The following is a 13,205-nucleotide window of genomic DNA, read 5'->3' as shown; positions in this document are numbered from 1 at the left end:
TTTTAAAAGGGTAGCTAGGCCCTATCTGATGTCTCAGGCCTGTAATCTCAGCCACAGGGGAAGCTGAGACAGGAAAATTGCAAGTTCAAGGCTAGCTGAGGCAACTTAATGAGACCCTGTTTTAAAATAAAAACTAAAAAGAGAGCTGGGGTTTGTAGCTCAGTGGTCCAGCACTTGCCCAACATGTCTGAAGCCCTAAATTCAGTTCCCAGTACCAGAAAAAACCAGACCTGAGTGTCAGTAGTCCTTCTTTAACAGAAAAGTGACCATGAGTGAATGAGTGCTCACAATAAGCCATGTTTGCTTGTGTTAAGGCAGGGTCTCATTATCTGGCCCAGGCTGGTCTCAGACTCTAGCTCCTGCCCCCCAGTGCTGGAATTACATCATGTACCACCTGACATGCTTCAGATGCTCTGTGTTGCTGAATACACCCCAATATCAGCCAACAGGGCTGTAGAATTAAACACAGTCTCAAGAGAGGTTGCAAGAAAGGTCCCATTTTATCCCACCGTCTCTGTAGGCCAATATTTTCTTCATACCGATGGCTATGTAAAGGCAGTGAAAGGTCTGACGTCGTGATTTAACGATTCACACAAAAATAACTCTGCTTCTTTTGTCCCTGGGCAGCCTCCATGGAATGTCCTTGTTCTCTCTGTCCCTTTTAGTTCAGATTCCACAGGGGCCCCTGGATAGCTGGAGCATCAACAGTCACACTTGGCCCGTAGGTCCGGTGTAGTAAAGTTTGTCATGGACTGCTGGTCTTGCTCAAGGATGTTTGGTTTGGTGTGCCCATCCTCTTGGATTCCTTGAATAAGAGTTCTCTGGGGTTCCTGACATGGTTTATTTCTTTCTAGTAAATTTATCTGCTGTGCTGGGTATAAATTTTGATTTTTTTTTTTTTTTTTTTTTTTTTTTTTTTAGGAATAGAAAAATACAAAACATCACCGGGCGGTGGTGGCGCATGCCTTGAATCCCAGCACGCGGGAGACAGAGCCAGGCGGATCTCTGTGAGTTCAAGGCCAGCCTGGTCTACAGAGTGAGTTCCAGGATAGGTTCTAAAGCTACACAGAGAAACCCTGTCTCTAAAAAACAAAAGAAAGAAAAATAAAAAGTACAAAACATCAGCAAACAGGACAGATGTGTATTGAGGTGATTGTGTATGCTGGGGAGGGACAGACAGACCTTTTTTTTTTTTTTTTTTTTTTTTTTTAAATGAGACATGATCTCTTTGGCTGTCCTGGAACTCACCATGTAGACCATGCTGGCCTCACACTCACAGAAATCCACCTGCCTCTGCCCCCTCAATGCTGGGATCGCACAGTACCATGTTCTGCCGAGGACAGACATTTTAAATGTGGTAGAGACAGGCCTAGGAAGAAATGCACTTTCCCTCAAAGGGCTGGTACTCTGCTCCTTGGTCATCACTTTCCCTCAAAGGGCCTGCTCCTCGGTCATCTCTGTCTGTGAATTGGATTCTGACCAAGAGACTTGTTAAACACACACACACATAAACTGAGATTCCCTGAGTGGAAAGGAATCGATTCTGCTCAGGAGTCTTCTCAGCACTCGTCCGATTCCCTCAGCAAATGGTACCCATGGGCTGCCCGATTGTCTGAGGTCCTGGTGAACAAAATGGGTGATGCTCTGCTCCCAGAGTTGACAGCAGGTGACTTTAGATCCGTTTCCATTCTTTCTTCCCTCCCTTTTTTTTTCTGGGGGCGGGGGGAAAGGGGGTCAAGACAGGGCTTCCCTGTGTAGCCCTGGCTGTCCTGGAACTCAGTCTAGAGACCAGGCTAGCCTCAAATTCAGAGATCCGCCTGCCTTTGTCTTCCAAGTGCTGGAATTAAAGACATGTGCCACCACACCCTGCTCTTAACTTATTTATTTAGTGAGAGAGAGGGAGGGGGAGAGAGAGACAGACAGACAGACAGAAAGAGGGAGAGAGACAGACAGACAGAGACAGAGAGACAGACAGAGAGAAAGGGGGAGAGAGACAGACAGACAGAGACAGAGAGACAGACAGAGAGAAAGGAGGAGAGAGAGGGGGGGGAGAGAAGGCACAGAGAGCACGTGTGGAGATGAGAAGACAGTTTGCAGGCTCTGACTCTCTTCTACAAAGGGCATGCTGAGGATTGAACTCAGGTCGTCAGGCTCGGCTGCGTTCACCATCATTTGCCGGACCATTTTAGCAGCACTCAGCACCATCTTTCACCTATAAGATGAGCCAAAGTAGATTCTGTAGATGCAGCAGAGCTAGAGAACCCGCCTGGGTGGCAAAGTCCTGCGGTAATTCAGGTCATGCAGAGCACTGTGATCGTTAAACCTGGACTGAACCAGTCACAGCAGAGAGGTCCAGGGAGAGCTGGCCGCAGGCGCTGCGAAGAGGAAGGCCATGCAAAGTGAACTCTTTCCCGAGAATCCAGCTCTAATCATAAAAACGAATAACCAAAATCTTTTATAGCGGCTAGGTTAAGGCAAAATAAAAGTATAATAGCCTCGACTGCATTTCTACTGTAAGACTTCAAAGGAGTCTGCGGAGACACTTGAGACCCCTACAGGAATCTCCGGGACACCGCAGTGCCTTTCAGATGGGGCTGGGGGAGAAACCTGCTGCTGCTCACATGTTCATTTTTGTTGTTGGTTTTCATTGTTTGGGGTTGGAGTGGGGGCTTCTCTCTCTCTCTCTCTCTCTCTCTCTCTCTCTCCTTCCTTCTTCTTCCTTCCTTCCTTCCTTCCTTCCTTCCTTCCTTCCTTCCTTCCTTTCTTTCTCTTTCTTTCTTTCAACAGAGTCTCATACTGTAGCTCAGGCCAGCCTGAAATTTGCAGTAATCCTCCTGCCTCAACTTTTTTGAGTGCTGCTATAGGCATACATCACCATTACTGAGTACTTAGCATCGTAATCTTAAATATCTATTTTAAGAAAAAGAGGTCTTTCCTTAAATTTGACAGGAGTTTGCTCTTTGAACTGTCAGGGACTTAACTGTGGAATGGGAGATCTTGGATCACTCATCCATGATTAATATGTCAATTACTTAGAAAGCCTTTCAGCAAATCTTATTTAAAAACACAATTCTGAGGGGCTGGAGCCCAGGCAGAGGTTGACTGCCTACCTCAGCACCTCAACCAACAACAAAGTAAAGACAAATAAATAATCCAGAGCCAACTAAGGTGGCTCACAGCTGTACTCCCAGCAGATAGAGAGAATGAGGCAGGAGAATAGCTGTAAATTTGACGTTTGCCTGGGCTGCATAGTTCTAGGCTGGGCTGGACTACAGAATGAAATCCAGACTCAAGACAACAAAACGCCCCATCCTGGACCACATGGAACAGAGTGGCGGTTGGCGATGGTTTCACCTTCCCGAAGTCAGCACTACCTTATTATGAACACTTTCCTTGGCCTGACTGTTCATTCAATCATTCATTCGTCCATTTTCTTTCTTTCTTTTTGTGTTTGGTTTTTCAAGATAGGGTTTCTCTGTGTAGCCCTGACTGTCCTGGAACTCACTCTGTAGACCAGGCTGGCCTCAAACTCACAGAGATCCGCCTGCCTCTGCCTCCCAAGTGCTGCGCCGCCGCCGCCGCCGCCACCGCCCCCGCCGCCGCCACCACCACCACCACCACCCAGCTTCATTCATTCATTTTCAAAATTCTGAATTTCTTCTAGGTAGCATCAGGCCCTGTATCAGGTGTTGGGGTTAGAGAGGAAACAGGGGCAGTCTAGGTCTTTGCCCTCCTGGAAAGGACCTTCTGGTGAGAGTAGCCAGACAGAAGGGAACAGACAGGATGACCTGATAGTGATAAGTGCTACAAAGGAAGGTCAGGGAAGGATCCAAAGCTCGGGGTGGGGGTGGGGGTGGGGGGGTAGACTCCGGGTTCCTGCTCTGTGGGGAGGGAGTACCTCTTGGCCTGTGTCTCACTTCCTACTCCCCCTAGCAGCAGCCTCTGCTGCGCTCGGTTGGTACACATAATTGGAACAGCCAACCAGGAGATAGAGATTAATTTAGAATGGTGTGTGTGTGTGCATTCAAAACTTAGGAGTTAGTTTAAAGAAGAAATTTCTGAAACTCTAACATGATTGACTCTTCAGACGTGATCTTTTAGGATGAGCCCAAAGGGCTATAGTCATATCTTAGTTACATCCTAAATGTGGAGCCCTTAGCTAGACTTTGATATCCATTATCTAAATGCAATACGTGGTAAATATGTGGTAAACATACCCACTTCTCCGATTTAGGGTAAGCTGGCATGGCTTTTTAATTTCACCCGAGAACTGCGCTGTCATTTTGATGAATGCTGTTACTTTATTTGTGTGTCATTCATTCATTCATTCATTCATTCATTCATTCATAGTACCTTTCTGGGCTTGGAATACTACCAAGGACAAGATCAACAGCAGCCTCAGCTCAGGCCCAGAGCTCCTCTCTCTTCCCTCCAGCCTCAGTCCTAACCCACTTCTAATATGGCGTCTGCCACCAGTTCCGGAAGACACCGTTTAGGCGACGGACATAGATCTGCTTTATGTCCTGCTGTTCTTAATTTAAACATTATTGTTGTCGGTGGCTTTTTATTCTTTGGGATGTGGGTAATTTAACTTTTATTAAGGTAATTTTAGTATGTTAGGTCCCCAGCTCTCTGGCCACTTGACTGCCTCGCTTTGTTTGGGAGTCTGACTCCTGACTGATGAGCAGTTGTGACGGAGCGGGAGTGAGGACCCGACTCTACCACGGGGAGATAAATCATTTCCACATTCTTGCTTAAGTGGCCATTTTCGTGCAGAGCAGCACATTTTCTGCTGAACGCCAACGTGACTGTCTCCTTGACCCAAGGTCTCCACAATTTTTACGCAACATGGGTATGGTGGCTTGGAAAAAGCTTGATAGGTATTTTTTTTTTAATCTTGTAAAATTAATTTTTTTTCCTCTTCAAATAATTATTGACAAACATTAATCTGAAGCAGTATAATTCATATATATTGATAATGACAATAGTAGAGCTTCTTCTTTTTCATTTCTTGTTATTTACTGACATGTGGGAGTGATCAAAGAGGTGGCTAGGAATTAACTCATCCATGGCTGTGCTGGCTTACACACCTGAATTCTTTTTTTTTTTTAATTATTTATTGTTATTGTGTGTTTGTGTGTGAGCACCTGTGCACAGACTGTGACATGCATGTGAAAGTTCCATGAGTACCTTGTGCACACGGGGACATGCAGAGGGGAGTCAGAGGACAACTTTGTGGGACTCAGTCTCTTTTCCTGCCGTCAGACTCCGGGTTTCCACTCATATAGCAAGCACCGTAGCTGCTGGGCCATCTCCTTGGCCCACCTCTCAGCTCATGTCAACGTTTTGGTCCCGGACAGTGAAGCAAATCTGTAGTAGACATTCATTCTTCCCTCTGTGTATGCTTATTTGATGTAAACACACAAAGACCCAGTGTCTGTGGGGGCAGAACCGAAAGCTAAGCTCAAATCCAGCAACTGCTATCTCTTCCTCTTCATCCTCCTGTGGAGAGTGCAGTGCCGGACCCAGGGTCTACAGTGTGTGTGTGTGTGTGTGTGTGTGTGTGTGTGTGTACACACGCACGCACACGCAAGTGTGCAAATCTTTTTTGAGAAGCAAACGTCAAAACAAAGATCTCACGCTCATGTGATTTTAGTAGAGGGTCCAAAATCTAGCCTAGGGAACTTGTGTGCTGTCCAGGGGAACAGGAGTAGGTGCAGGAAGTGCAGTGTGCCCTAGTTTTTTTGTGTTTGTTTTTTAAGTAGGTCTTCCTTGGAAATAACAGATGCTTAGGCCCAGATTCCTAAGGCTGGTTTCCTCAGTGAGGGACTGAGCTGGGGGCTTTTGGAGAAAGAGCCAAAGCTCCTACCTGTCCACTGCATGCTGGGAAATCAAGATGGTAGAAGAGAAGCTGACTGCTTATTCTGCTGGCTGGCAAAGCTCAGATAAGGTCCCCTTGCTCATTTGTTAAACACTTTAAATGGAGGGGGATATGAAGCATTGTATATAAACCTCTCTTGCTCTCTCTGTCTCACTCTGCCTCTCTGGTTTGTTTCTGAGACACGGTGTTTATATGTAACCCAGACTCTCCAGCCGCGGCCTTCCAAGCACTATGATTACTGTGTGCCTAGCTTTGGGATTACTACCATCCTAGTTCCTTCTTCTTTTAAAAAATATTAAAATGGTAGATTGACATTTAAAAAAGCCATAGAAGAATAGGCAGCACTCACAGTCCTGCGGTTCCATACAGATTGGTGTGAACATGACCGCAGTTGTATAATGCACATGACCATATAATTTGTAGTCTGCATCTAACATTGACCTTGGTGTTTTTCTATATGGTGACAGTTTCCTAATTAATTTGTAATGACTGTGTAATATTTCACTAGGAAGATCACCATAATTTCCATTTTTCTTATTACTGCAGATTGGCTCAGATTTTTATATCAAGCATCTTTTCATTTGCATCATATTTTGGGTTTCAGTAAGGTCAAAGGGAGTAGACATCTTTAGGACTCCTGATACACATTACAAATTGTTTTGCAAATGGTTTGGCCTCATTCTCTTTTGTACAGCTTTAAAGGTGAGTCATTAGCTGTGAGCCAATGCTAACGTTTTGACGGTTAGTTGCTATTCCCATATTAGGCATGGAGATGTTCTGCGCACATCTGATTTTCTCTTATTTTCTCCTATTATATAGAGCCAGCTCGTTGAGAAAAGTGTCCTGGCCCTGAGACACTCCAGAAAACAGAGCCATCACTCCAGCAAAGTTTGGACCAATCCCAAGTGTGTAATCAGTTCCCAGAGTTGTTCATATTTCTTTTGGCAAAGATATCTATTACATGGTCAGATGCAGCTGCGTAGTTAAAGTCACAGGGTGAGCTGATCAAGGTGCCTATTTTAGCATTAGGCTGGCAGTCTGTGGTCAGGTGTCTGGGTATTTTGAGAGGAGTAATTTTGAAATGTAATTTGCAATTCATAAGTGAATGGTGTCATGAGAGACATACGTGGGTCTTCTATGGAGATTCATTCTGTTTCTGTTTGTCTGTCAGTCTCTCTCTCTCTCTCTCACACACACACACACACACACACACACACAGAGCTCACTATTGAAGGACAATCACTGGGTGTGGGTGAGGCTACACTGTCTGCAGGGGACTCAGGGGTCCCCGATCTTTGCCTAACATGTCACACCATGTGTACTGGGCAGCAATTGCTTCACCTGTCACCTGTAGTTGAAGAAACAGGGGTCCTCAGGGCTCTCCTTTTCTGTCCGGTGGCTACGATTGCACATTGTTTGCTTGTTTGTTTTTGTAGCCCAAGATGTAATTTCTCCCCTCATGGGTGATTCTGTGAGTTGGCAACGGAAAACAACAGGATTGAAAACAAACAGATGTGTATGTTTTGACATTTGCAACAGACATTTTCATGGTGTACGTAATTAGAACTAGGGACAAATTATTTTTACTCCCGGTGGCTTGAACTGACTGCTCCTCATTAACATGTAAAGTATAGGAGAGGGGAAAGTAGCCTTTACTTCGTCTAGCAGGTTAGGAGGAAGTGAATTCTTTCTGTTGACCTGCCTTTAAGCTTACTGAGCACACTTTATTTGCTGACTGTAAAAATTTTAGACTAGATAATCGCCCTCGCAGAGACATCATCCCCAAATATCAGCCTGGCAGTATTGAGCGTGTCATTTTGAAAATCTAGTGGCAACGTCGTTAAGAAGGGCCTGGGACACTTAGATGAAGAAGAAAAGATGAATGGTGAAGCTGTGTGGTCACTTAGGGCCTATCTTTGTCGCCGCTGCCCTTAGAGAAGTTTCCTACTGGCTGGGCAGACCTCGCCATGAGAGGCCAGGTGAAGGGCACACCAGTTAAACTTGAGTAATTGATTTCACCTGTCTGTTTACGCTAGTGGGAAGGATGCAGCCGTGCTGACAGGAAGTCATAGAGCTGAGGTAGGGCTGCCCTTGTGCAAGGGAGGGCACTGTCTTTAGGGAACTCTCTCCCTCTTCCCAGGGAGCAGCTGCAGACACAGGCTGGGTCCCAGGCCCAACTGGAGACTTGTCGGAAGTCATTACACCAGGAAGCCGTCCTTACACTTGTTAATTTCATCATGCTTATTGTTCTTGAATGCCCGTTCTGTGCTGTACCTTGGGTATTAATATTTTTGTAAACTCTACCCTTGTCCTGCAGACAGACGATAGGCAGACAAAGATACAATGTATCAGAGGGAGATAAGTGCCGAAAAGAATAGGCAGAGTAGGTGGATGGAATGAGGGTGCTGGTTTTGACAGTTTTCATTCTGGGTAGGGCTGGGTCAGCCTGCAGGAAGTAAGCGAGCCCTGATCAGTCCATATCAACAATGGGCAGAGAGTGTTCCGAAGAGAGAGAACAGCCTGAGCAAAGGCCCAAGGCAACAGAAAGAATGATGTGCTCCACTGAGTAGGGCTAAATGGGAGTGAACATGGAAGAGAGTGGGGTACGTGGGGTACGGCCCGAAGTCAGAGGTGGGGGGAGTCTCCAGGTGACGGAACACCTTGAAGATAAGGATGAGAAATATCCTTGCTACTCATTCACGAATGCATCCAGCTCTGTTGGGAACGAGCTTAGGACCGCGTGCGTGCTAGGCAAGCGCTCTGGCACATCCCCAGCCCCGGCTTTGAGTTTTGATAAGATTTCGGGAAGCAGTGGAGAAAAGCATGTCATGCTCTTCTGTAGTTTGTACAGTGTAATGAAGGCTTAGGCAAAAGCATGCAGGGTAGATGGGAGTTAACCATGCAGAGCTGTGCATGGTAGTCTGGCAACCTGGAACCCGGTGGTTGAATGTCAGTCAGCTGGCAGGCAAAGAATCGGGGCTGGGTGTGTTGCTCAGTTGGTGGAGGACTCGAACAGCGTAACCAAGGCCCTGGATTTGACCCTTAGGACCTCTTAAATACCTGTGATCGCAGCGCTGGGGACGATGAGAAGCCCCAGGTCACAGAGGGCGGCAGATTTCTGGGAGCTTGAAGCCAGCCAGGGATATGGAGTGAGACCGTGTCTAAATACAAAACAACGCGAAAGAGGGGGTGGTGGGGGGAATTCCAGGTCATCTTTGGCTACAGACAGAATTGGAGGCTTGCCTGGGATTCAGGAGACTGTCTCCACACACAAGGGAAAACATTCCCTTCCTTAGTCACTCAGCACGCTTCCGGCACTCCGCTGCTGGATGGGGAGATGGACGCAGGGCATTTTCCACCATGACAGAAAGTTCTCCTCAGACAGTGCTGCAGGGGTCTGGGGGACTTAGAGAGACCCAGCTTCTCCTCTGAGTAAGTGGAAAGCCATGTGAGGCTTTTGAGCAGAGGAGAAGCTTGCTGGATCACAGAAGGTCAGTGCCAAGGGTAGCCTGGGAGGGTGCTGTTCACAGCAGAGATCAGCATCTGGAGGTGACTGTATGTACCTCTTGTGCTAAGGGGAAATCGCTAGGTTTGGGATATATTTTGAAGGCAGAACCAGGAGACTTTCTCATGAAATTAGTATGCTGTGTGATAGGAAGGTGATAACGTGTTGTGTGGGTGACAGTGAAGGAGGGGCAGAACCCAGAAGGAAGAGGTGACCTCAGAGGAGAGGCCTGGAGGGAAGGTTGCTGGGTGATGGAAGAGGTCTAGAGCCCTAAACATCAGGAGCTAAAGGAGAAACGGGTGTCTTAGAAATTTGGCAGTGGGGGAGAAGCTTTGAAATTGCCACTGCAAAGAGTTAAAACAAAAACAGTGGGTTGATATGTAGAACTGAATGGTATTGTAAAATAAAATAAAAGGAAAAAAAAAAACAACCAACAGTGGGCAGTGGTGGTGCACACCTTTAATCCCAGCACTTAGGAGGCAGAGGTAGGAGGATTTCTGTGAGTTCGAGGCCAGCCTGGTCTATAAAGCAAGTTCCAGGATAGCCAGAGCTGTTACACAGAGAAACCCTGTTTCGGGGTGGGGGTGGGGGTGTGGTGGGAGGATTAAAGAGAACCACAACACGGTTGTTGGTGTCGTGAACAGGTGACCAAGAGCCTTTTCACCGTGTTCAGCAGAGCCTGACCGATAGTCAGCAAGGAGGAGAGAAGAGGTGGCTGGGCCGCTCCAGCGCTGGGGTTGCTGTCTAGACGGAGCTGTGGAAAACACAAAGTAGGGATTTCAAGGAATTGGCACAGGGTACCACAGCAACAGACCACCATGGGTCTAAACGTAGGAAAGTGAGAGGAAGCAGAAGTCCATTGGAAAAACAGATCTACAGCCTGGTGTCTCTAACATGTCTAGAACGTTCCAAGTTGTTCCTTGCACAAATCGGAAGGAGAGACAATTCAGCGGTCAGAGCCATGCATTGGTGATGACCAGGGAGATCTTTGATTACATCTTCATTATAGGCTGACTTGCCAAGTGTGCTGGCTAATTTTATACCAACTTGACATGGGCTAGCGTCATCAGAGAGGAGGGAACCTCAATCGAGAGAATGCCTCTATAAGATCAGGCTGTAGGCAAGCAAGCCTGTAGAGCATTTTCTTAATGAGTGATTGATGGAGGAGGGCCCAGCCCACTGTGGGTGATGCCATCCCTGGGCTGGTGGTCCTGGTTTCTATAAGAAATCAGGCTGAGCAAGCCATGGGGAGCAAGCCAGTAAACAGCACCCCTCCCTGACCTCTGCATCAGCTCCTGCCTCCAGGTTCCTGCCCTGCTTGAGTTCCTGTCCTGGCTTCCTTCAGTGATGGACTACAATGTGGAAGTGTGAGCCAAATAATCCCTTCCCTCCACAAGCTGTTTTTGGTCATGGTATTTCATCACAGCAGCAGTAACCCTAACTGGGACACTAAGGCTTAGAATTCCCTGTGATACGTTCTCACCACAGAGCCTGTGAGCAAGTCTAGTAACCAAGACCCAAGAACTTAGGATTGGGAGCCCTAGGGGCTGTCTCTGTTCCCAGGCCTGGCCCAGCACAGCTGTGTACCTAAGAACTTGAGGACAAAGTTGCAGCCCCTGGAATCTCGTCCGTCTCTACGGCCTTGTCATCACAGACTGTTCTTCCAAACGCTGACCTTCTACGTGAACCGGAGGATTAGCTACGCAGACTTTTATCTGCCGGTGCCTCTTGGAATTTCAGTCACTTAGAAAGCCACCTTCTGGGGTATGTCCTGGAGTCTGACTGCACAGTCATAGAGTGGGTAAGACAGGACTTCCCTACTAGCCCAAAGGTGGCTGGGGAACTGGACCTTTACCCCCCCCCCCCCAGGTCTCTCCATTCTTCGACACACCTCACTCTTGATTGGTGAGCAGCTCATGTGCGAACTTGATCAGCAGAAATGACGGCCGTCGCTCTGCTCAGAATCAGGTGCCAGGAGACCTGTGGACTCCTGTGAACATCTGAACACTCTAAAGGTACTTATCCAGGAGAGAGATCTGCCCTCACCCTCCTCACTCTACACTATCTGAAGCACAGAGGGAAGGAAGAACAACCTGAAGTAAGTTTTTAACAAGATGACCCCGCTTGAGTTTGGTGAGGTTTGGCGGATGAAGTGAGAGGTTGGTCGTGTTTTAGCAAAAATAGCCACACTGTTTGCCAATTTCTCTCCGGAGTATTCCAGGGTCATTAGATTGATCCAGCTGTCATACCTGCTGTTTGAACTGGTTGAGCCTTTTGAAGGATGGAAAACAAAAAGAAGGTGTTGAAATGCAGACAGACAGCTCTGGGTTTCAGTGGGCCAGCCTGTACAATAAAGCCAGGGCTGGCGTCAGTCCGTGTCCCCACCATCCACACCAGGACCCTAGAAAAATCTCGTAAGATGGATTTCTTTGCATGGATTCCGGGCCTGAGGTAGGTAAGAAAAACAAAAACAAAATAAAGACAAAGAATCTCATACTTGGGAGCTTACTCAGTGCCAGCTGAATAGGGAATTGTTTCTTGTGTTCGTCCCCTCCCCCCCCCATTCTTTCTGCCTGAATAGATAATCCTTACAAAACGGCCATTCATTCATAGTGAAAATTTCAAGAATTACGTGATACCGACCTTGGCATGAGTCGTGGATGGGATGAAGATGGGCTTCTGTCTGTTGCGGCTGACTGTGTTTTGCTGCTTTCTCAGTTTACGAATATCTTAGTACTAGGGAAAGATTCACAGTGTTTTAATTAGCGAATACATTGAAGGTTAAAACCTGTAAATCAATTTATAAAAAAAAAATAAAACATTTTTATAGCTTGCCTTTGGGCACCGACTCAATTTTGTTTGTTTATTTCTTCAAGAAAAAGCCTTTAGGGCCTAAGGCTCAGGTGGGAAGATCTCTGCTCCTCTAGTGAGGTTTGATGGTGCTTGTAACTCCCGTACTCAAAAGTTCAAGGTCATCCTTGGCCACATATTGAGTTTGAGGCCGGTTTGGGGTGCATGAGATGCTGTCTAAAAATGAATAGATAGATAAGAAAGTACCTACTGGGATTGAGTAGGTAGCATGCCTTTGTAGCTTGTTTGAAATCCTGGGTTCGATCCCCATTACTGCAAAGACAGTCAATCAAGCACAGTGACACTTGCCAATAATCACAGTACTCTGGAAGTGGAAGCAGGATGACAGATCAGAAGTTCAAGGCCAGCCAGTGAGTTCCAGGACCGCCAGAGCTATGTAGAAAGACCTTGTCTCAAAACATATAATAAATAAGTAAATAAATAAATAAATAAATGGATCTGATTATAGAGATAGCTTTTTGTCATATTTCCATGATACCACATTAGTTGATGTCTAAACTATTACTCTTTTTTGTTGCTGTTTTGAGGTTGAGGCTAGGTATGTAGCCCAGGCTAGCCTTAAACTCTCAGTGATGCTCCAGTTTTAGCCTTTCCAGAGTATGTCAATCGTGGTTGCCCAGCTAGCAACAAGTTTAATTTCATAGGGGAATAAAATAAGGCATGAAGGCAGCCCTGGAAAAGAATACAGTATCAAGTTTTTATCTGCCACGCATTAGCTTCGACTTGTCTTTGCTTCGGGCCATCTTCATGGCCCTGTGTGAGTTGTTTAGCTCTTTTTACATTTTATTTGTTTGTTTATTTTGAAACAAGGGCTCATGTAGCCCAGGCTGTCCTGAAACTTGCTATATAGCTAAGGGTAGCCTCGAACCCTTGATCCTCCTATCTCCTGAACACTAGGTTTACAGGTATGCGCCTGCCTAACCTGGATCTTTAGTTTTAATTAAAAAA

General features: G+C 46.5%; 1 long non-coding RNA gene across 1 annotated transcript; it reads right to left on the bottom strand.

Moving 5' to 3' along the window:
- Positions 1 to 9,933: 9,933 nt before the first annotated feature.
- On the bottom strand, positions 9,934 to 12,160 carry LOC119089118. Its single transcript, XR_005092948.1, has 3 exons — positions 12,030 to 12,160; positions 11,636 to 11,832; positions 9,934 to 10,140 (listed from the first exon to the last, which is right to left on the bottom strand). It is a non-coding gene; the product is annotated as an uncharacterized LOC119089118 (long non-coding RNA).
- Positions 12,161 to 13,205: the final 1,045 nt, after the last annotated feature.

The sequence above is a fragment of the Peromyscus leucopus genome, chromosome 15 (assembly GCF_004664715.2).
Source record: "Peromyscus leucopus breed LL Stock chromosome 15, UCI_PerLeu_2.1, whole genome shotgun sequence".
NCBI classification, from domain to species: domain Eukaryota; kingdom Metazoa; phylum Chordata; class Mammalia; order Rodentia; family Cricetidae; genus Peromyscus; species Peromyscus leucopus.
The sequence above is the reverse complement of the archived record's forward strand: the minus strand, read 5'-3'. Positions and strand labels throughout refer to the sequence as shown.